Below are 23,814 nucleotides of genomic sequence, written 5' to 3'. Positions count from 1 at the left end.
CCATATCAGAAGCATCCAACAGCTGTTTTTGGCACACTCACTAATTTGGTTCCAACTAGAACATTACCACAATCATTACTCTTCCCATTCATCAATACATTATGCAAGTTACACCACCATACAATAAACAATGGAATTACTCATCACCATACTCCTAGGTCCGTATACTCCCCCCCCCCAACAATTTCCCCCAGTTCTTTATCCCAGTATAATGCCTAAGTCAATCTTGATGAGATTGCCCAATCCTTTCCCCCGACTTATTCAAGTATAATCACAGAATTCATTCACTCTATAGGTTATCTAATTCTCACAATAGAATAGTTACTTAATTCCACTAATACTAAATTTCAGTCAACCCCCAATTCTTATACTTACCAACTTCTAACATTGCTTCATCTTGTAGTTCGTCATCAATTGGTTTACCCAAACCACGAAATCTTATACTCACCATTTAATAGCAGCTACACTCTCCTTCTACCATATTTTTATCTCCAATTATTCATCTTCATTAAACTTCCCATTACCTACTATTCATCAATACCTTACAATATACTCCCCTCCTTTTTCTCTTATTCTATTAATCACCACGAATTCTTCCTTAATTAAAATTTCTCAACAGCCCACACACGGATTTTTGCCTCTCCTCGCGTCACCCCATCTCTGCACAAAAACGGGTCTGTGTCCCACTATCGCCTGGCGGCAAGGGTAACGCCGCTAGGCGGCATTCCAGTACCATGATAGAATCTCAGCTTTTCCTGCACCCGCGAATACCCCAACCCCTCAAAGTTCTAACCAATTCTCAATCTCAGGCTCAATTCACTCAGCATGAATTGACAAACCATCACACCATTATATTATTCAATTACCTATCTTACTTCTTCCAATCGCATAGCAATCCTATTTAGCCTACCACTCATACCATCCCTTGACTCCCGTACGAATCTCTCATGTCTCCAATCAGATTCTTAATATGTCCAAAACCTCAAAACACATGAAATATCGCAAGATTATCCAATTACACAGACAAGAAATATCCAATTGAAATTCACACAGGTCACAATTCAACAAAACACAATAAAAACAACGACAGTACCACACATCGCCTGGCGGTTCATGCTCACCGTCAGGCAGCTCATGTTACAAAACCCAGAATGGCTATTACTGATGTGCCGCCTGGCGGCACCTTCATGCCCGGCAGGCGGTTTCTGGGCGAGAACCTAGAATCTCCAAAACAACAGCGTCAAAAGAGAAGAAATTCATGCAGTTATACAAGACAATACATATTCGATCGATCACGAATTAAAACACAATAAACAACTCCCCTAACCTCTTATCCTCGCTTCAACCCGAATTGGTGAGTGTCCTTTGAAGCAAAACCCTCTCTTCTCTTGATTTGCACCCGTTACACCGTTCTTCCTCTCCAATTCCTCCCTGCAATATTTCCATTACTCGTCCTTTTTAAATAATTAATTAAATCACTATTTAATTTTCCCGGGTCTTACAAATTTCATAATTATGTTAAAAAATAAATTGCGGACATAACTGTAGTCTTGATATCACCTTCAAACCATTGCATAACATAAATGATTAAAAAATACAGGAATTTCCCTCTTGCTTCCCCTCTCTCCCTCAACGTTGATTGGAGGGAGAGGGAGATGATGAATTCAAGTGGATTAGAGTGTGAAGCTTGTCTTGTTCACTATAAGAAGATTAAGGTTGAAAGTGAGTGGATTCAGAGTAAAGTTTGTTGAATTTTGTGAGTGATTTGATGGATGTGATAGATTAAAAATTATATTTAAATCAAGAAAAAACAAGATTACCAAATTTTCCTTTATTATAAATAAGATTAAAATTATCATTATATAAGTTCGATGTTGTAGAAAAAATATTGATATGTATAAATGAAAATAACATATTTTATTAAAAAAATATTAAAAAAATTATCCAATAAAAAATTTTATATCTAATAATTACTTTTTAAACCTTATTTTAGAAAAATTTTCAAATTTCCATTATTAATTATTTTTGTAAAAATAATTTTAAAATCAATATTTTTAAATGATTTTCATCATTAAGTTGAAAAATAAATTGCAGAGATAATTGTAATCTTGATATCACCCTTAAACCATGGCATAACAGAGATGATTGAAAAGAGAGAAATTTTTCCCTTCCTTCCCCTCTCTCTCCCTTAAGGTTGATTCGAGAGAGAGGGAGAGGAGGACATCAAGTGGATTATAGTGTGAAGCATGTCTTGTTCACTTTAAGGGGATTAAAGGTGAAAGTGAGTGGATTTAGAGTAAATTTTGTTCAAGTTTGTGAGTGATTTGATGGATGTGATATATTAAATATTATATTTAAATCAAGAAAAAACAAGATTACCAAATTGTTCTTTATTTTAAATATGATTAAAAATTATCATTATATATGTTTGATTTGTTGTAGAAAAAATATTAATATGTATAAATGAAAATAACATATTTGAATAAAAAAATATTTATTAAACAATGTAATATAATTAACAATTACTTTTTAAACATTATTTTATAACAATTTTAAAATTTTCATTAATAATTATTTTTGTAAAAATAATTTTAAAAGCCATATTTTTACATCATTTTCATAATTAAGCTGAAAATAAATTGCGGACTTAATTGTAATCTTGATATCACCCTCAAACCATTGCATAACAGAAATGATTGAAAAATAGAGGAATTTCCCTCTTCATTCCCCTCTCTTTCCCTTAATGTTGATTGGAGGGAGAGAATTCAGATGACTTCAAGTGGATTAGAGAGTGAAGCTTGTCTTGTTCAGTTTCAGGAGATCTAATGTAAAAGTGAGTGAATTTAGAGTAATGTTTTTTTAAGTTTGTGAGTGATTTGATAGATATGGTAGATTAAAAATTATATTTGAATCAAGAAAAAACAAGATTACCAAATTGTCCTTTATCTTAAATATGGTTAAAAATTATCATTATATAAGTTTGATTTGTTGTAGAAAAAATATTAATATGTGTAAATGAAAATAACATATTTCATTAAAAAAGTATTTATAACATAATGTAATAAAGAAATTTATAATTAATAATTACTTTTTAAACCTTATTTTAGAACATTTTTCAAATTTTCGTTATTATTTATTTTTGTAAAAATAATTTCAAAAGCCATATTTTTACATCATTTTTATAATTAAATTGAAAATTGCGGACATAATTGTAATCTTGATATCACCCTCAAACCATTGCATAATATAGATGATTAAAAAATAGAGGAATTTTCATCTCCCTTCCCCTCTCTCCGTCAACGGTGATTGGAGGGAGAGGGAGAAGATGAATTCAAGTGAATTAGAGTATGAAGCTTGTCTTGTTCACTTTAAGGGGATTAAAGGTGAAACTGAGTGACTTTAGAGTAAATTTTGTTGAAGATTGTAAGTGATTTGATGGATGTTATAGATAAAAAATTATATTTAAACCAAGAGAAAATAAGATTATCAAATTGTCTTTTATTTTAAATATAATTAAAAATTACCATTATATAAGTTTGGTTTGGTGTAGAAAAAATATTAATATGTATAAATGCAAATGACATATTTCATTAAAAAAATATTAATAAAATAATGTAATAAAAAGTTTTGAATTTAATAATTACTTTTTAAACCTTATTTTAGCACAATTTTAAAATTTTCATAATTAATTATTTTTGTAAAAGTAATTTCAAAAGCCATATTTTTTCATCATTTTCATAATTATGTTGAAAAATAAATGGGGACATAATTGTAATCTTGATATCACCCTCAAACCATTGCATAACAGAGATGATTGAAAAAAAGAGGAATTTCCATCTTCCTTCCCCTCTCTCTCCGTCAAGGTTCATTGGAGGGTGAGTGAGATTATCAATTCAAGTGGATTACAGTGTGCAGTTTGTGTTGTTCACTTTAAGTGGATTAAAGGTGAAAGTGGGTGGATTTAGAGTAAAGTTTGTTGAAGTTTGTGAGTGATTTGATGGATGTGATAGATTAAAAATTATATTTAAATCATAAAAAAACAAAATTACCAAATTGTACTTTATTTTAAAAATAATTAAAAATTATCATTATATATGTTTGATTTATCGTAGAAAAAAATACGAAAATGTATAAAGCAAAGTAACATATTTTAAGAAAAAAATATTTAAAAGATAATGTAATAAAAAATTTATAGTTAAAAATTACTTTCTAAACCTTATTTTATAACAATTTTGAAATTTTCGTTATTAATTATTTTTGTAAGTGATTTGAAAAGTCATATTTTTACATCATTTTCATAATTAAGTTGAAAAATAAATTGCGGACATAATTGTAATCTTGATATCACCCTCAAACCATTGCATAACAGATATGATTGAAAAATAGAGGAATTTCCCTTTTCCTTCCCATATCTCTTCCTCATCGTTGATTGGAGAGAGATATGATGAATTCAAGTGGATTAGAGTGTGAAACTTATCTTATTCACTTTAAGGGGATTAACGGTGAAAGTGGGTGGATTTAGAGTAATGTTTGTTGAAGTTTATGAGTGATTTGATGGATATGATAGATTAAAAATTATATTTAAATCATAAAAAAAAAAAGATTACCAAATTGTACTTTATTTTAAAAATAATTAAAAATTATCATTATATAAGTTTGATTTATCGTAGAAAAAATTAAAAAAATGTATAAATGAAAGTAACATATTTTAATAAAAGAAATATTTAAAAGATAATTTAATAAAAAATTTAATAATTAAAAATTACTTTTTAAACCTTATTTTACAACAATTTTCAAATGTTCGTTATTAATTATTTTTGAAAAAATAATTTGAAAATTCATATTTTAAATCATTTTCATAATTAAGCTGAAAAATAAATTGCGGACATAATTCTAATCTTGATGTCACCCTCAAAACAAGACATAACAGAGATGATTTAAAAAAAGAAGATTTTTCCTCTTCCTTCCCCTCTCTCTCCCTCAGGGTTGATCGGATGGAAAGGGAGAGGATGACATCAAGTGGATTACAGTGTGAAGTTTGTGTTGTTCGCTTTAAGTGGATTAAAAGTGTAAGTGGCTGGATTAAGAGTATAGTTTATTAAATTTTGTGAGTGATTTGAATAATGTGACAGATTAAAAATTATATTTAAATCAAAGAAAAACAAGATTACCAAATTGTATTTTATTTTAAAAATAATTAAAAATTATTATTATATAAGTTTGATTTATCGTAGAAAAAATATGAAAATGTATAAATGAAAGTAACATATTTTAATAAAAAAATATTTAAAAGATAATGTAATAAAAAAATTTATAATTCAAAATTACTTTTTAAACATTATCTGATAACAATTTTCAAATTTTCGTTATTTTTATACCGTTTTCATAGTTATGCTAAAAAATAAATTGCGTACATAATTGTAATCTTGATATCACCCTCAAACCATTGCATAACAAACATGATTGAAAAATAAAGGTATTTCCCTCTTCCTTCCCTCTCTCTCCCTCATCGTTGATGGGAGGGAGAGAGATAGGATCAATTCAAGTGGATTAGAGTGTTGTGACATCCCATTTAAATAGAATTGACTACTTCTTAAGATATCACATGATCATGATAATAAAGAGTAAGGCAAACTGATGAAAACCATAAACAAAGAATTCACTTTTACAGTCATCCAAAGGAGTACTTGAAAAGGGGTTCTAGGCATACAACCATGCCATAGCCAAAATAGAAACAACCAGATTCATAGTTATGCAAAATAAAAGCTCCTAGAGCAAGGGGTTACAAAGACACTAGGGCCAGAGAATCGTCCTTCGAGGGCCACATCAACAAGCCCACTAGGCTGCACCGCTACCACCATCAGGCCCACCTCCAGAAGTATTTCCATCTGCTCCCACCAATGGTGATCATCGCAAAAAGGGAAATCAGAACGAGGACACACACACACAAAAGAAATAGCAGGGTAAGCTAGAGTGAATTAAATTATGCATGTTATTGCAGTGAAATATTTAGAAACAGTCCAAACATACAACACAGTAGGCACGAGAATCACATCATAACAAATAAGCAAGACTCTATGACTCAATTATCCGGATACATATACTAGGATCAGATTCACTGGACGCTTGTACTTGGGGTGGCCTCTACTGCTCTGCAGAGCCATTGCCAATGGGTTTCACCCTACCACACACAAGGTTAGCCTTTAAGCGTCTAAGGCCATTATCCTGCCAAAGACTAGGGCCTCTCGCTACTCTCACCACTTGGGTCGGTTTGCCCTACTTGAGACTCACTGATCCTTTAGAGTTTCGGGATGCGATCCTTACTTGAATCCTTATCTTAACATATACACTACTCACCACCATGAGATCTCCCCACGAGACTCATGGAATTACGCCTATCACACAATCAGAATCATTTTTCTCATACCATTCCACTTCTCTCATTTCCTTCATCCAATTCTCATGTTAAGACATCACAAAGCCACAAATCCATGATCAACTTCATACCAAACATGCCAATTTCATTCATAAATCCAAACACCCAATCATATTCACGTACATCATATTTAGGAAGATTAATCTAGACAATACATGCATCAAATCACCAAAACAGTCAAGAAGACAGTGCCCGCACTCACCACTGCACTAACCTCGCCCTAGCTAGGGACCTCGCTCAAGTGAGGTGCTTGCCTCGCTCAAAATCGTGGGCCCTCGCCTAGGCGAGACATGCAACAGTGGCCCTTGGGAAAATTCACGAGCTCTCGCTCAGGCGAGGCCTTCTCGGGAGAGCGAGACAGCGCGTCGCTCAAAACGTGACTGGCCGCCTAGGCGAGCGCTCGAGGCAGAATCTTGGGCGAGCTTCTGCTATTCTCGCCTAGGTGAGACGAGCTCGCCTGGGCGAGAATACCAGTTCTCCCCTACTGTTCCGTGCATGCAACCCAGAACAAACAAACCAAACATCATACTTTTGATTTCACACAAGCACAAAACATTTTCCAACTCATTTTATGCAACAACAGAAGGGAAAACAAGCACCTACAACGAAAGACGAAGAAAACTAGCTTCCCTTACCTTGCTTAGATGCTAACAACACGACACAGACCCGCAACAGAAAGTACCACGGCTCCAAGAACTATATTAGAGAGTTGGAAATAGAATGGGTTTTGCTAACTTGGAGACGTAAGGATGGTGTGCCCTAGTAGAGCACCTTGCTTGAGATGAAGGGAGGGAACAAAAGCTGGTTTCTGAAAATGGAACAGAATGAAGGGGTTAGGGGCTGGCAAGGGTATTGGGTCCCCTTATTGGGTCGGCCTTAGGCCTACAAATGGCTAGGCCCAAAAACTCAGCTGAAAAGGAGAAAAAGAGGGCTTACAATATCTCCCCAACAACAAAAATTTTTCGTCCTCGAAAAATTAGACTTACCAGAAAAGATGTGGATAGGAACTCCTCATGTCCTCCTCTAGCTCCTAGGTGGAATCACTTGTCCTCCGGTCTCAGATTACCTTTACAAGACTAGTGGCTCTTCCCTTGCGCTCCCTCACTTGGCGGTCCTCTATAGCCACGACTATACTACTACCCAGAGATCCTCCCTGACTTGCACATCCTCCACCTCCAAAACATGTGACGGGTCAAAAACATACTTCCGTAGCTGTGAGACATGGAAGACTTAGCCAATTGGGGTGGCAATGCAATCTCATAAGCCACGGGCCCTATCCTCCTCAAGATCTGATACGAACCCAAGAACTTAGGAGACAAATTTCTTGAGCGGATAGCCCTCCCCACGCCAGTGGTTCGGGTCACCCTCAAGAACACATGCTCCCCAGCCTTAAACTCTAAGGGCCTCCTCCTCCGGTCTGCATATGCTTTCTGCCGACTTTGAGATGCTTGCAACCTATCCCTCACCAACTGCACCTTCTATGTGGTTTGTTGCAGCAACTCAGGTCCTACCAAAACTGACTCACCATCCTGGTACCAACATAAGGGAGTCCTACACCTCCTCCCATACAAAGCCTCATAAGGCGCCATCCCTATACTAGCCTGGTAACTGTTGTTGTAGGTGAACTCCACCAGCGGTAACACCTCATCCCAACTGCCAAGGTGGTCCAAGATACATGTCCTCAACAAGTCCTCCAAGGACTGAATCACCATCTCTGACTGGTCATTCGTCTGAGGATGATAGGAAGAACTCATCCTCAACCTGCTACCCATAGCCTCCTGCGGCGTCTATCAGAACCTCGAAGTGAATCGGGGGTCTCTGTTAGACACTATGCTACTGGGCACCCCATGAAGTCTCACTATCTCTCGGATGTAGAGCTGGGCCAACTTGGCCATAGACATTCTGAGATTCATCGCCAAAAAGTGAGCATTCTTCGTCAACCGATCCACCACCACCCATATAGCATCGTGCCCCCTCACCGTGCGAGGCAAATGGGTAACAAAATCCATAGCTATGCTATCCCACTTCCACACCGGAATATCCAAGGGCTGGAGCGTTCCACCAGGTTTCTGATGCTCCACTTTCGCCTTTTGACAAGTCAAACAAGCGGATACGAACTAAGCAACTTCCTTTTTCATGCCTTGCCACCAAAAGTTCTCCTTGAGGTCTTGGTACATCTTAGTCATGCCAGGGTGCAGACTAAGACGACTCTTGTGTCCCTCCTCAAGTACCAACTTCCTCAACTCAACATCATCTGGTACACAGACCCTGCCTCTGAACCTCAACACACCATCACTACCCAAGGCAAACTCCTTGGCCTGATCCGACCCAAGTAGCTCTTTTACCCTCTGCAAACTAGCATCTTGGGCTTGCTTCTCCTTAATCAAGCTCAGGAAATCAGTAGATATAACCAAGGTGCTACACCTAATGAATTCCGGCTCCAACTCAAATTGTAGCTTCATGTCTCTGAAGCTCTTAAGCAACTCCATCTCTTTTATCATCAGGTGTGCCACATGCACGGTCTTCCTACTCAGTGTGTCGCTACACATTCGCCTTCCCTAGGTGATAGAGAAGCTCAAAGTCGTAGTCTTCAAAAAACACTATCCACCACCTCTGCTCATGTTCAACTCTTTTTGATCAAAAAGGTACTTCAAGCTCTTGTGGTCATTAAACACGCGGAACTGTGCACCTACAAGTAGTGCCTCCAAATTTTCAAAGCAAAAACCATCGCTGCTAACTCGAGATCATGATAGGATAGTTCTTCTCATGAACTTTCAACTGCCTCGAAGCATAGGCCACCACTTCCTCTCTTGCATCAAGACACACCCAGGCCCTGATGAGAGGCATCACAGTAACCTCAAAGGGTTTACTCACATCTGGGATTACCAACCTGGCAGCACTCGTCAGCCTCTGCTTAAGCTCCCTGAAGCTCTCCTCACACCTATCAGTCCATGCAAACGGTTGGTCCTTCCTGGTTAGCTATGTCAGGGGGCCACTATCTTGGAGAACCCCTCTATAAACCTCCAGTAATAGCCAGCTAACCCACGAAACTCCGAATCTCCGTCACTGCTTGGGACACTCCCACTGTATCGCGGCTTCCACCTTAGCTGGATCCACAGCTATGGCTTGAGCTGATATCACGTGCCCAAGAACTGCACATCTCTCATCAAAAGTCCAACTTTGACAACTTGGCAAACAACTGCCTCTCCCTCAAGATACCAAGCACTATCCTCAGATGCTCTGCATGTTCCTCACGCGTCTAGAGTAGATGAGAATGTCGTCTATGAAGACCACGACAAACTTATCTAGAAACGGGCGGAAGATCCGGTTCATGTAATCCATGAACAAAGCCGGAGCATTAGTCACACCGAATGGCATGACGACATACTCGTAATGCCGTATCTGGATCTGAAAGCAGTCTTCTCTACATCTTCTGCCTTCACCAGAATTTGATGATAACTGACCGGAGATCAATCTTGGAGAACACTGATGCCCATGTAGTTCATCCATCAAATCATCTATTCTTGGCAAGGGTATTGTTTTTGATAGTCAGCTTGTTTAGTTGCCTATAATCACACACAACCTCGAGCCGCCATCCTTCTTCTTTACCAACAGACAGGCGCTCCCCACGGCGAAGCACTCGCCGTATAAACTATTTCTCAAGCAATCCTCTATCTGTTTCTTTACTCCACCAACTCCGCTGGGGCCATGCGGTAAGGAGCTATCGAACAGGGCCAACTCCCGGTACCAAGTCTATGGAGAACTCAACTTCTCTCATCAGGGGCAAACCTGGTACCTTTCAGGGACACATCCTCAAATTCCCTGACCATTGGTATCACCGTTATCCTTTCCTCCTTCTCACATCCATCCTCGCAAGACCATATAGCACTGTGCATCGTCCTGGATTCCTTCATAACCCATGAGAAGACAACAACCAGGCTCCTCTGAGTTGGAAAACAACAGCTTCTTCTCCCGACAGTCTATGAGAACATGATTGGCAGAGAGCCAATCCATTCCCAAGATCACATCTGCCCTTGCAGAGGGAGGCATATGAGATTGACTTTGTATACGCGTCCCTCTACCTCAACTGGACATCTAACACACACAAAAGAAGTCCTAACCAACCCAGATGCCGGGGTAGATACCACGAGGTCAAACGGTAGCTCACATAACCAGCAGACCCAACTCCGCATACAAGACTCTGACACAACGAGTGTGTTGCTCCAAAATCAAAAAGAACCAACAAGCTTTGCCAGAAATCACACAACAACCAACGACTAGGTTACCTGCGCCTGTTGCCTCTGACCCGGTCATCGCAAACCCTGCTTGTAGCTTGAGGCCTACTGCCTCCCATCCTCTGGTGAGTCTTACCAGAAGTCTGGCTCGGAGTCTGTGGTGAAGGTCGTGCCACTGTCCTCCTCAGAGTAGGACAATCCCTGCCAAAGTGGCCCTCCCTGCCACAATGGTTGCACCTGCGAAAACCCATAGCTGCGGGCAAAAACTCTTCACGTGCGGTCCTCCGTAGTGGTGGCACTGAATCCTGTTGGTGGGAAGAAAAGCCTCTAGACCCTTGTGGCTGTGGATGAGGCTAGCATAAGGCTTCTTCTTCTCTTCAACTCATGGCATGGACCAGATGGTCCGTTAACTCTCTGTTGTGGCTGCTGCTGGGCTTCCACCTCTACCTTCATACGCTCCATGACCTTGGCCTTTTCCACCAAAGCCGCAAAGTCCTTGATGGATAGCGGGGCCACCATCAAGCGGATGTCTCCTCTGAGACCATTCTCAAACTTTCTGCAACGCCACTCCTCATTGAGCGACATGGTGTAGAACGCCCTAGATGTTTGAACCTCTTGGTGTACTCAACCACAAACTTGTTCCCCTGTGTCAGTTGGAGGAACTCTACCTCCTTAGCGTACCTCACGCTATCAAGGAAATACTCAGATAGGAACCTCCTCTTGAAGGCCTCCCATGGGGCATCCTCATGCTTCTCTTCCATCACTAGCCTCATGCTGGCCCACCAATGCTCAACCTCTCCTGTGAGCATGTAGACAGTGAAAGCAAGCCTGCTCTCACTGGGGCACCTCTTGGCATCAAAGATGCGCTCCATATCCTTCATCCATTGGTCCGCCTGGTCAGACTCGTCTTGCCATTAAACTTGAGGGTGGTGCTTCAAGAAGTCTTCCAAACTCCATTCAGGGGTGGAGGTTGGGGATGAGGACATACATCTGAGCACCAACAGCATTCTCCCCTAACTGGCGGAGAGCATCCATGTGCTGCCTTTGAGCGTCCTCAGCAGCCTGCCTAGCAGCCTCCATCTGCTGCATCATAAAGTTTTGTTGCTCAAGAGAGGCTTCTTGCGCTGCATCGCCGCCTCGTGCTGCTGCAACATGGCATTGCTTTGCTGGGTCAAAGCAACAACCATTGCCTCGCTCGCCCTAGCAAGGTCTTGCCCATCGCCCTGAGGGGGTGGAGGAGGAGCGATACGCGGGGGTGCCATAACACTGGACACACAAAAAGAACCATCAGAATTTGGTTAGACTAGAATCCATCTAAACACGACAAGAAAGGCACAACGAAAGCTAAGCAAACACATAGCCCACAAACACTTAGGAACGAAGGCTCTGATACCATAAAATGTACATCCCATTTAAATAGAATTGACTACTTAATAAAATATCACATGATCATGATAATAAAGAGTAAGGCAAACTGATGAAACCATAGACAAAGAATTCACTTTTACAGTCATCCAAAAGAGTACTTGAAAAGGGTTCTAGGCATACAACCATGCCATAGCCAAACAGAAACAACCAGATTCATAGTTATGCAAAATAAAAGCTCTTAGAGTAAGGGGTTACAAAGATACTAGGGCCAGAGAATCGTCCTTCAAGAGCCACATCAACGAGCCCACTAGGCTGCACCGCTACCACCATCAGGCCTACCTCCAGAAGTATTTCCATCTGCTCCCACCAATGGTGATCATCGCAAAAAGGGAATCAGAACGAGGACACACACACAAAAGAAATATCAGGGTAAGCTAGAGTGAATTAAATTATGCATGTTATTGCAGTGAAATATTAGAAATAGTCCAAACATACAACACAGTAGGCACGAGAATCACATCATAACAAATAAGCAAGACTCTTTGACTCAATTATCCGGATACATATACTAGGATCGGATTCACTGGACGCTTGCACTTGTGGTGGCCTCTACTGCTCTACAGAACCATTGCCAATGGGTTTCACCCTACCACACACAAGGTTAGCCTTTAAGCGTCTGAGGCCATTATCCTGCCAAAGACTAGGGCCTCCCGCTACTCTCACCACTTGGGTCAGTTTGCTCTACTTGAGACTCACTGACCCTTTAGAGTTTCAGGATGCGATCCTTAACATATACACTACTCACCACCATGAGATCTGTAACATCCCGTCAGGATATTACTGATTTATAAATAAATAAAAGAAATAGATTAAAACCACGCACATTTAATAATACCTCATTTTCCCAAAACGCGGGAAAATTTAAAACTTTATTAAACCATCGAATAAAGTCTATGAATACCAAAACCATAACGTTATAAAATTACCCATCAGGGTTTACAACTGTTTTCAAAGGCAATAAAGAAAACATAATCATTTCCCCAAGTCTAACCCCTCTCCGCGGCTAAGCGTCACCTGAGCCACCTGCATCAACAGAATCTGCTCCCGTGTACCGCGTACACGATCATCGCCACACACACGCAGATAGGGTGAGCTTAACAATTAAATCACATATGTAAAGTTATAGAAATATAAGCAAATAACCACAAGAGACCGTACATAACATAAACATCTCACATTGCCCTATTCTTTAATTCCTACCATCTGACCCCCATCAGATATTCGTGTTCTACAACGTCTAAGGATTACTTCAAGGTGACTTGGTGTCATACCTATCGGCCACAACCGATAGAGCACGTGCGAGAAAACATGCTACGGATATACACCGCAACGCCAGGTAGAGTTCCCATATACGAACAAAGTTCGTATCGTCCAAGACTACCAAACTCGTCAGCCAACAACTGAGGAGGGCAATCTATCTGGACCCATCCGTACTGGCCACAACCAACACACTCACACCGGCAACACTCGCCAACCCGAGCCACAACTCAAGGGTTCCTCGTGTTCATCCGCCATCTCGAGCCACAACTCAAGAGATGCTATTCCGAGCCACAACTCGAGGAATATCACGTGCTTAACCCTATCCCGAGCCACAACTCAAGGGATACGTTCCAAGCCACAACTCAAGGAACACCAGCAATCCCACCCTTAAAGCATCTTAGACGCACTGTAGATCACAAAATTCATAATCAAAACTCAAAGCTGCAGCAGTATAAATCGCCTGGCGGGGTACACGTGCCGCCAGGCGCTGCCAGCTCCCAGACCGCCTGGCGGGGGTCGCGTACCGCCAGGCGCACAGCGCCTTACTTTTCCTCTCGCCATCGCGGCCGCCAGGCGGAACTACTTTTGTCGCCAGGCGCACACCACCTCGAGACCTCACTGTTGCCTCGCTACCGCCTGGCGGTTCACATCCCACCGCCAGGCGCCATGACAGTACAACACTTTATGGTGTTTCTGCTCGTGTCTTACGTAGTTTCTTACCTTATTTCCACCGCTCAATCACCGGTATCATATAATTACAAGATTACTATCATTAGTGAGGTCCAATCCTCAACATCCTAACTTGGTAGCAACACCCATTCGATCATATCATTAAACCCCTCCCTTCTTAACTTATTAATACTCCTAGGTTCGTTACACTTAAGTTATTGCCAAGTCCACTACGCTGTTTGAGCTCTAATTCCCAACAATTGGTCTATTCTTTAAACCCCTTGCACCCAACTATTTCAATATTCAGAATCACTAATACTCCACAATAAAGGAAGACCCCTACTATTTCATATCACTACCTCCTAAGGCAATTCACCCCCCCCCCCTTTGAGACTCATGCACGACTCCCTCATCAACCTTCCCAAACATCACAAAAATTTCCACTTATTGATTCCAGCCCAATAAAACAGATTCCATCCTCAGTGCACAACACTCAGCCTGCAGTATCTCTGCCACTGCGCGGGCGCCTGGCGGCCAGCCCACGTGCCGCCAGGCGGTGCTTGCCATCTGGGTATTTCCCAGATTCTTCCCGCATCCAAAACCCCACCATTGCTCCACCTCTGTGGATTCCCATTACACGTATCCAGTCCAAGTACAATCACAACGACTCCATGTTTTAATCATACAAATCCTTATCCCTATATCCAATTCACCACAATTCAGTTCAAATAGTAATCCAAGATAACATACCTTCAACCCTAAGCTTACACACACTGTTCCATTCAATTAAGTCCTTAATTAGGTGTCTATTCCTATTGTTGGTTAACATTATCACCTTTTACGGTTCCCCGCTGACTTTTGCCCTGATTAGATTTAGCCCAGAACGCTAGAAAACCCCAAAACATGAGAAATGCCCCGCGCTGCCTGGCGGTTCAACTAGCCCCGCCAGGCGCTTCATCCGCAAACCCAGAAATTGAAACAACCCTAAGCGTCGCCTGGCGGCCGGGAGTGTGCCGCCAGGCGGTTCCCTTTCCAGAACCCCAAAATAGTGCAGAACAGATGAGTCGCCTGGCGGTAGTTCATCACCCGCCAGGCGGTTTCTGGAAATTTCCCAGAAACGCAGTATTCCAAGATTTTAACAATATACAGGCACCAAAAATTAACATACATCACATCACAATATTATTTGAAGCAAAAACAGCGGAGTCCAGCTCCCCTAACCTGGTTCTCCTCCGCTTAAGCTTGACAATTGTAAGGTTCCCCTGTGATCACCCACCTTCCTTGCTTCCTCACTATTCAACGACACAACCCTTCCCTCAAGTCTCACAACACTCAGATTTTCGTGCTCTCTCTGGTATGCTTCCCAACTTATCAAACCTTAGCCCTTAACCTAATTTTCCTTTTTAAAGTGTGCCTAAACTAAGTGTTTAATTACCCAAAACGAAAATGGCATTGAATAAGACATATTGTGCCATTCAACTCCCCCTTACGGCTGCCTTTCCAGCCCCCTTTGGCTGCCCACTCCCTTAGGTTTCCTTTCCACCTTTCCATATTCAAGTCAAATCCAAATGCCAAAAAAATATAAATTAATGTAAGCTCTCCAAGGCTTGAACGCATAACCATGCATCACCAAATCTATATCAACCATTTAACCAATTCATAGTTCTTGCTAGAAATCATAATTCATTATCATAATATACAAGAACATGTTTTCATAGATTAAAATAATAAAACCATAACATCAAAAGTTAGCATACATAAGACTTGAACCCAAGTCCTCTCGCACAATCAAAGTACTCTCAACCACATGAGCTAGCACTTTTCCACGTCATACCAATCATAATTTAATGTCATAATTATTTCCCCTCCCGCATTAATTAATTAATTAATTAATTAATTAATTAATTAATTAATTAAATCTACGGGTTTTACAAGATCTCCCCACGAGAGTCATGGAATTACGCCTATCACACAATCGAAATCATTTTTCTCATACCATTCCACTTCTCTCATTTCCTTCATCCAATTCTCATGTTAAGACATCACAAAGCCACAAATCCATGATCAACTTCATACCAACATGCCAATTTCATTCATAAATCCAACACCCACGCAATCATATTCACGTACATCATATTTAGGAAGATTAATCTAGACAATACATGCATCAAATCACCAAAATAGTCAAGAAGACAGTGCCCGCATTCACCACTGCACTGACCTCGCCCAAGCTAGGGACCTCGCTCAAGTGAGGTGCTTGCCTCGCTCAAAATCATGGGCCCTCGCCTAGGCGAGACATGCAACAGTGGCCCCTGGGAAAATTCACGAGCTCTCGCTCAGGCGAGGCCTTCTTGCCTGAGCGAGACAGTGCGTCGCTCAAAACGTGACTGGCCACTAGGCGAGCGCTCGAGGCAGAATCTTGGGCGAGCTTCAGCTATTCTCGCCTGGGCGAGACGAACTCGCCTAGGTGAGAATACCAGTTCTCCCCACTGTTCTGCGCATGCAACCCAGAACAAACAAACCAAACATCATACTTTTGATTTCACACAAGCACAAAACATTTTCCAACTCATTTTATGCAACAACAGAAGGGAAAACAAGCACATACAACGAAAGACGAAGAAAACTAGTTTCCCTTACCTTGCTTAGATGCTAACAACACGACACAAACCCGCAACAGAAAGTACCACGGCTCCAAGAACTATATTAGAGAGTTGGAAATAGAGTTGGAAATAGAATGGGTTTTGCTAACTTGGAGACGTAAGGATGGTGTGCCCTAGCAGAGCACCTTACTTGAGATGAAGGGAGGGAACAGAAGCTGGTTTCTGAAATGGAACAGAATGAAGGGGTTAGGGCTGGCAAGGGTATTGGGTCCCCTTATTGGGCCGACCTTAGGCCCACAAATGGCTAGGCCCAAAAACTCAGCTGAAAAGGACAAAAAGAGGGCTTACAAGTGTGATGCTTGTCTTGTTCACTTTATAGGGACTAAAGGTGAAAGTGAGTAGATTTAGAGTAAAATTTGTTGAAGTTTGTGAGTGATTTGATGGATGTCATAGATTAAAAATTATATTTAAATCATAAAAAACAAGATTACCAATTGTACTTTATTTTAAAAATAATTAAAAATTATCATTATATAAGTTTGATTTATCGTAGAAAAAATTATGAAAATGTATAAATGAAAGTAACATATATTAATAAAAATATTTAAAAGATAATTTAATAAAAATATTTATAATTAAAACTTACTTTTGAAACCTTATTTATAACAATTTTCAAATTTTCGTTATTAATTATTTTTGTAAAAATAATTTGAAAAGTCATATTTTTACATCATTTTAATAATTAAACTGAAACAGAAAATGCGGACATAATTGTAATCTTGATATCACCCTCAACCAAAGAATTTCCCTCTTCCTTCCCCTCTCTCTCCCTCAAGGTTGATTTGATGGAGAGGGACAGGATGACATCAAGTGGATTACCGTGTGAAGTTTGTGTTGTTGTTCTCTTTAAGTGAATTAAAAGTGAAAGTGGGTGGATTAAGAGTAAAATTTGTTAAAGTTTGTGAGTGATTTGGTGGATGTGATAGATTAAAAATTATATTTAAATCAAAGAAAAACAAGATTACCGAATTGTACTTTATTTTAAAAATAATTAAAAATGATCATTATATAAGTTTGATGTATCGTATAAAAAATATGAAAATGTGTAAATGAAAGTAACATATTTTAATAAAAAATATTTAAAAGATAATGTAATAAAAAAATGTATAATTAAAATTAGATTTAAATCATAAAAACACAAGATTATCAAATTGTATTTTATTTTAAAAATAATTACAAATTATCATTATATAAGTTTGATTTATCGTAGAAAAATATGAAAAAGTATAAATGAAAGTAACATATTTTAATAAAAGAAATATTTAAAAGATAATTTAATAAAAAATTTATAATTAAAAATTACTTTTTAAACCTTATTTTACAACAATTTTCCAACTTTTGTTATTAATTATTTTTGAAAAAATAATTTGAAAAGTAATATTTTAAATCTTTTTCATAATTAAGCTGAAAAATAAATTGCGGACATAATTGTAATCTTGATATCACCCTCAAACCAAGACATAACAAAGATGATTTAAAAATAGAAGAATTTCCCTCTTCCTTCCCCTCTCTTTCCTCAAGGTTGATTGAATGGAGAGGTAGAGGATGAGATTAAGTGGATTACAGTGTGAAGTTTGTGTTGTTCACTTTAAGTGGATTAAAGGTGAAGTGGGTGGATTAAGAGTATAATTTATTAAACTTTGTGAGTGATTTGAATTATGTGATAGATTAAAATTATATTTAAATCGAAGAAAACAAGATTACCAAATTGTATTTTATTGTAAAAACAATTAAAAATTATTATTATATAAGTTTGATTTATCGTAAAAAAAATATGAAATGTATAAATGAAAGTAACATATTTTAATAAAAAAATATTTAAAGGATAATGTAAAAAAATTTATAATTCAAAATTACTTTTTGAACCTTATTTTATAACAATTTTAAATTTACGTTATTTATACACCGTTTTCATAATTATGCTAAAAAATAAATTGCGGACATAATTGTAATCTTGATATCAACCTCAAACCATTGCATAACAGACATGATTTAAAAATTGAGGAATTTCCCTTTTCCTTCCCATCTCTCTTCATCATCGTTGCTTGGAGGAAGATAGATAGGATGAATTCAAGTGGATTAGAGTGTGAAGCTTATCTTATTCACTTTAAAGGGATTAACGGTGAAAGTGAGTGGATTTTGAGTAATGTTTGTAGAAGTTTGTGAGTGATTTGATGGATGTGCTAGATTAAAAATTATATTTAAATCATAAAAAACAAGATTAACAAATTGTATTTTATTTTAAAATAATTAAAAATTATCATTATATAAGTTTGATTTATCGTAGAAAAAATATGAAAAGTATAAATGAAAGTAATACATTTTAATAAAAAAATATTAAAAGATAATGTAATAAAGAAATTTATAATTAAAATTACTTTTAAACCTTATTTTATAACAATTTTCAAATTTTCGTTATTAATTATTTATTTAAAAAAATTTAAAAAGTCATATTTTTACATCATTTTCATAATGAAGTTGAAAAATAAATTGCGGACATAATCGTAATCTTGATATCACCCTCAAACCAAGACATAACAGAGATAATTTAAAAAAAGAAGAATTTTCCTCTTCTTTCCCCTCTCTCTCCCCAAGGTTGATCGGATGGAAAGGGAGAAGATGACATCAAGTGGATTACAGTGTGAAGTTTGTATTGTTCACTTTAAGTAGATTAAAGGTCAAAGTGGGTGGATTAAGAGTAAAGTTGGTTAAAGTTTGTGAGTTATGTGATGGATGTGATAGATTAAAAATTATATTTAAATCAAAGAAAAACAAGATTACCAAATTGTACTTTATTTTAAAATAATTAAAAATTATCATTATATAAGTTTGATGTATCATATAAAAATATAAAATGTATAAATGAAGTAACATATTTTAATAAAAAAATATTTAAAAGATAATGTAAAAAAAAATTATAGTTAAAATATACTTTTTAAACCTTATTTTAGAACAATTTTTAAATTTTTGTTATTAATTATTTTGTAAAAATAATTTAAAAAGTACTATTTTTACATCATTTTCATAATTAAGCTGAGAAATAAATTGCGGACATAATTGTAATCTTGATATCACACTCAAACCAAACCTAACAGACATGATTTAATAATAGAGGAATTTCCCTCTGCCTTCCCCTCTCTCTCCCTCAAGGTTGATCGGATGGAGAGCGAGAGGATAACATCAAGTGGATTACAAAGTGAAGTTTGTGTTATTCACTTTAAATAGATTAAAGGTGAAAGTCAATGGATTAAGAGTAAGTTTGTAAAGTTTGTGAGTGATTTGATGGATGTAATAGATTAAAAATTATATTTAAATCAAAGAAAAAAAGATTACCAAATTGTACTTATTTTAAAAATAATTAAAATTATCATTATATTAGTTTGATTTATCGTAGAACAAATATCAAAATGTATAAGTGAAAGTAACATACTTTAATAAAAAAATATTTAAAAGATAATGTAATAAAAAATTTATATAAATTTTCGTTATTTCTAGATCATTTTCATAATTAGGCTAAAATATAAATTGCGTACATAATTCTAATCTTGATATCTCCCACAACCATTACATAACAGACATTATTGAAAAATAGTGGAATTTCGCTTTTCCTACCCTCTCTCTCCCTCATCGTTGATTGGAGGGAAAGGGATAAGATGAATTCAAGTGGATTAGAGTGTGAAGCTTGTGTTGTTCACTTTAAGGTGATTAAAGGTGAAAGTAGGTGATTTAGACTAAAGTTTGTTGAAGTTTGTGAGTGATTTGATGGAAGTGATAGATTAAAAATTATATTTAAATCAAGAAAAGAAGATTACCAAATTGTACTTTATTTTAAAAATAATTAAAAGTTATTATTGTATAGGTTTGGTTTATCGTAGAAAATATGAAATGTATAAATGAAAGTAACATATTTTAATAAAAAAATATTTAAAAGATAATGTAACAAAAATTTTATAATTAAAAATTACTTTTTAAACCTTATTTAGAACAATTTTTAAATTTTCGTTATTTTTAGATCGATTTCATATTATGCTAAAAAATAAATTGCGTGCATAATTGTAATCTTGATATCTCCCACAAACCATTACATAACAGACATTATTGAAAAATAGAGGAATTCGCCCTTTCTCTCCTCATCGTTGATTGAAGGGAGAGGGATAAGATGAATTCAAGTGCATTAGAGTGTGAAGCTTGTGTTGTTCACTTTAAGGTGATTAAAGGTGAAAGTGAGTGGATTAGAGTAAAGTTTGTTGAAGTTTGTGAGTGATTTGATGGAAGTGATAGATTAAAATTATATTTAAACCAAAGAAACAAGATTACCAAATTGTACTTTATTTTAAAAATAATTAAAATTATCATTGTATAGGTTTGATTTATCGTAGAAAAATATGAAAATGTATAAATGACATTTACATATTTTAATAAAAAGATATTTAAAAGATAATGTAACAAAAATTTTATAATTGAAAATTACTTTTTAAACCTTATTTTAGAACAATTTTTAAATTTTCGTTAGTTTTAGACTATTTTCATAATTATGCTAAAATAAATTGCTACATAATTGTAATCTTGATATCTCCCATAAACCATTACATAACAGACATTATTGAAAAATAGAGGAATTTCGCTCTTCCTACCCTCTCTCTCCTCATTGTTGATTGGAGGGAGAGGGATAAGATGAATTCAAGTGGATTAGAGTGTGAATCTTGCCTTGTTCACTTTAAGGGGATTAAAGGTGAAAGTGAGTGGATTTAGAACAAATTTTCTTGAAGTTTGTGAGTGATTTGATGGATGTGATAGATTAAAAATTATATTTAAATCATAAAAAACAAGATTACCAAATTGTACTTTATTTTAAAAATAATTAAAAATTATCATTATATAAGTTTGATTTATCGTAGAAAAATTATGAAATGTATAAATGAAAGTAACATATATTAATAAAAAATATTTAAAAGATAATTTAATAAAATATTTATAATTAAACTTACTTTTGAACCTTATTTTATAACAATTTTCAATTTTCGTTATTAATTATTTTTGTAAAAATAATTTGAAAAGTCATATTTTTACATCATTTTAATAATTAAACTGAAACAGAAAATGCGGACATAATTGTAATCTTGATATCACCCTCAAACCAAAGAATTTCCCTCTCCTTCCCCTCTCTCTCCTCAAGGTTGATTTGATGGAGAGGGACAGGATGACATCAAGTGGATTAGCGTGTGAAGTTTGTGTTGTTGTTCTCTTTAAGTGAATTAAAAGTGAAAGTGGGTGGATTAAGAGTAAAATTTGTTAAAGTTTGTGAGTGATTTGGTGGATGTGATAGATTAAAAATTATATTTAAATCAAAGAAAAACAAGATTACCGAATTGTACTTTATTTTAAAAATAATTAAAAATGATCATTATATAAGTTTGATGTATCGTATAAAAAATATGAAAATGTGTAAATGAAAGTAACATATTTTAATAAAAAAATATTTAAAAGATAATGTAATAAAAAAAATGTATAATTAAAAATTAGATTTAAATCATAAAAACACAAGATTATCAAATTGTATTTTATTTTAAAAATAATTACAAATTATCATTATATAAGTTTGATTTATCGTAGAAAAAATATGAAAAAGTATAAATGAAAGTAACATATTTTAATAAAAGAAATATTTAAAAGATAATTTAATAAAAAAATTTATAATTAAAAATTACTTTTTAAACCTTATTTTACAACAATTTTCCAACTTTTGTTATTAATTATTTTTGAAAAAATAATTTGAAAAGTAATATTTTAAATCTTTTTCATAATTAAGCTGAAAAATAAATTGCGGACATAATTGTAATCTTGATATCACCCTCAAACCAAGACATAACAAAGATGATTTAAAAATAGAAGAATTTCCCTCTTCCTTCCCCTCTCTTTCCCTCAAGGTTGATTGAATGGAGAGGTAGAGGATGAGATTAAGTGGATTACAGTGTGAAGTTTGTGTTGTTCACTTTAAGTGGATTAAAGGTGAAAGTGGGTGGATTAAGAGTATAATTTATTAAACTTTGTGAGTGATTTGAATTATGTGATAGATTAAAAATTATATTTAAATCGAAGAAAAACAAGATTACCAAATTGTATTTTATTGTAAAAACAATTAAAAATTATTATTATATAAGTTTGATTTATCGTAAAAAAAATATGAAAATGTATAAATGAAAGTAACATATTTTAATAAAAAAATATTTAAAGGATAATGTAAAAAAATTTATAATTCAAAATTACTTTTTGAACCTTATTTTATAACAATTTTAAATTTACGTTATTTATACACCGTTTTCATAATTATGCTAAAAAATAAATTGCGGACATAATTGTAATCTTGATATCAACCTCAAACCATTGCATAACAGACATGATTTAAAAATTGAGGAATTTCCCTTTTCCTTCCCATCTCTCTTCATCATCGTTGCTTGGAGGAAGATAGATAGGATGAATTCAAGTGGATTAGAGTGTGAAGCTTATCTTATTCACTTTAAAGGGATTAACGGTGAAAGTGAGTGGATTTTGAGTAATGTTTGTAGAAGTTTGTGAGTGATTTGATGGATGTGCTAGATTAAAAATTATATTTAAATCATAAAAAAACAAGATTAACAAATTGTATTTTATTTTAAAAATAATTAAAAATTATCATTATATAAGTTTGATTTATCGTAGAAAAAATATGAAAAAGTATAAATGAAAGTAATACATTTTAATAAAAAAAATATTTAAAAGATAATGTAATAAAGAAATTTATAATTAAAAATTACTTTTTAAACCTTATTTTATAACAATTTTCAAATTTTCGTTATTAATTATTTATTTAAAAAAAATTTAAAAAGTCATATTTTTACATCATTTTCATAATGAAGTTGAAAAATAAATTGCGGACATAATCGTAATCTTGATATCACCCTCAAACCAAGACATAACAGAGATAATTTAAAAAAAGAAGAATTTTCCTCTTCTTTCCCCTCTCTCTCCCCCAAGGTTGATCGGATGGAAAGGGAGAAGATGACATCAAGTGGATTACAGTGTGAAGTTTGTATTGTTCACTTTAAGTAGATTAAAGGTCAAAGTGGGTGGATTAAGAGTAAAG

The sequence above is a fragment of the Vigna unguiculata genome, chromosome 1, assembly GCF_004118075.2.
Source record: "Vigna unguiculata cultivar IT97K-499-35 chromosome 1, ASM411807v1, whole genome shotgun sequence".
Classification (NCBI taxonomy): domain Eukaryota; kingdom Viridiplantae; phylum Streptophyta; class Magnoliopsida; order Fabales; family Fabaceae; genus Vigna; species Vigna unguiculata.
Note: the sequence above shows the minus strand (reverse complement) of the source record.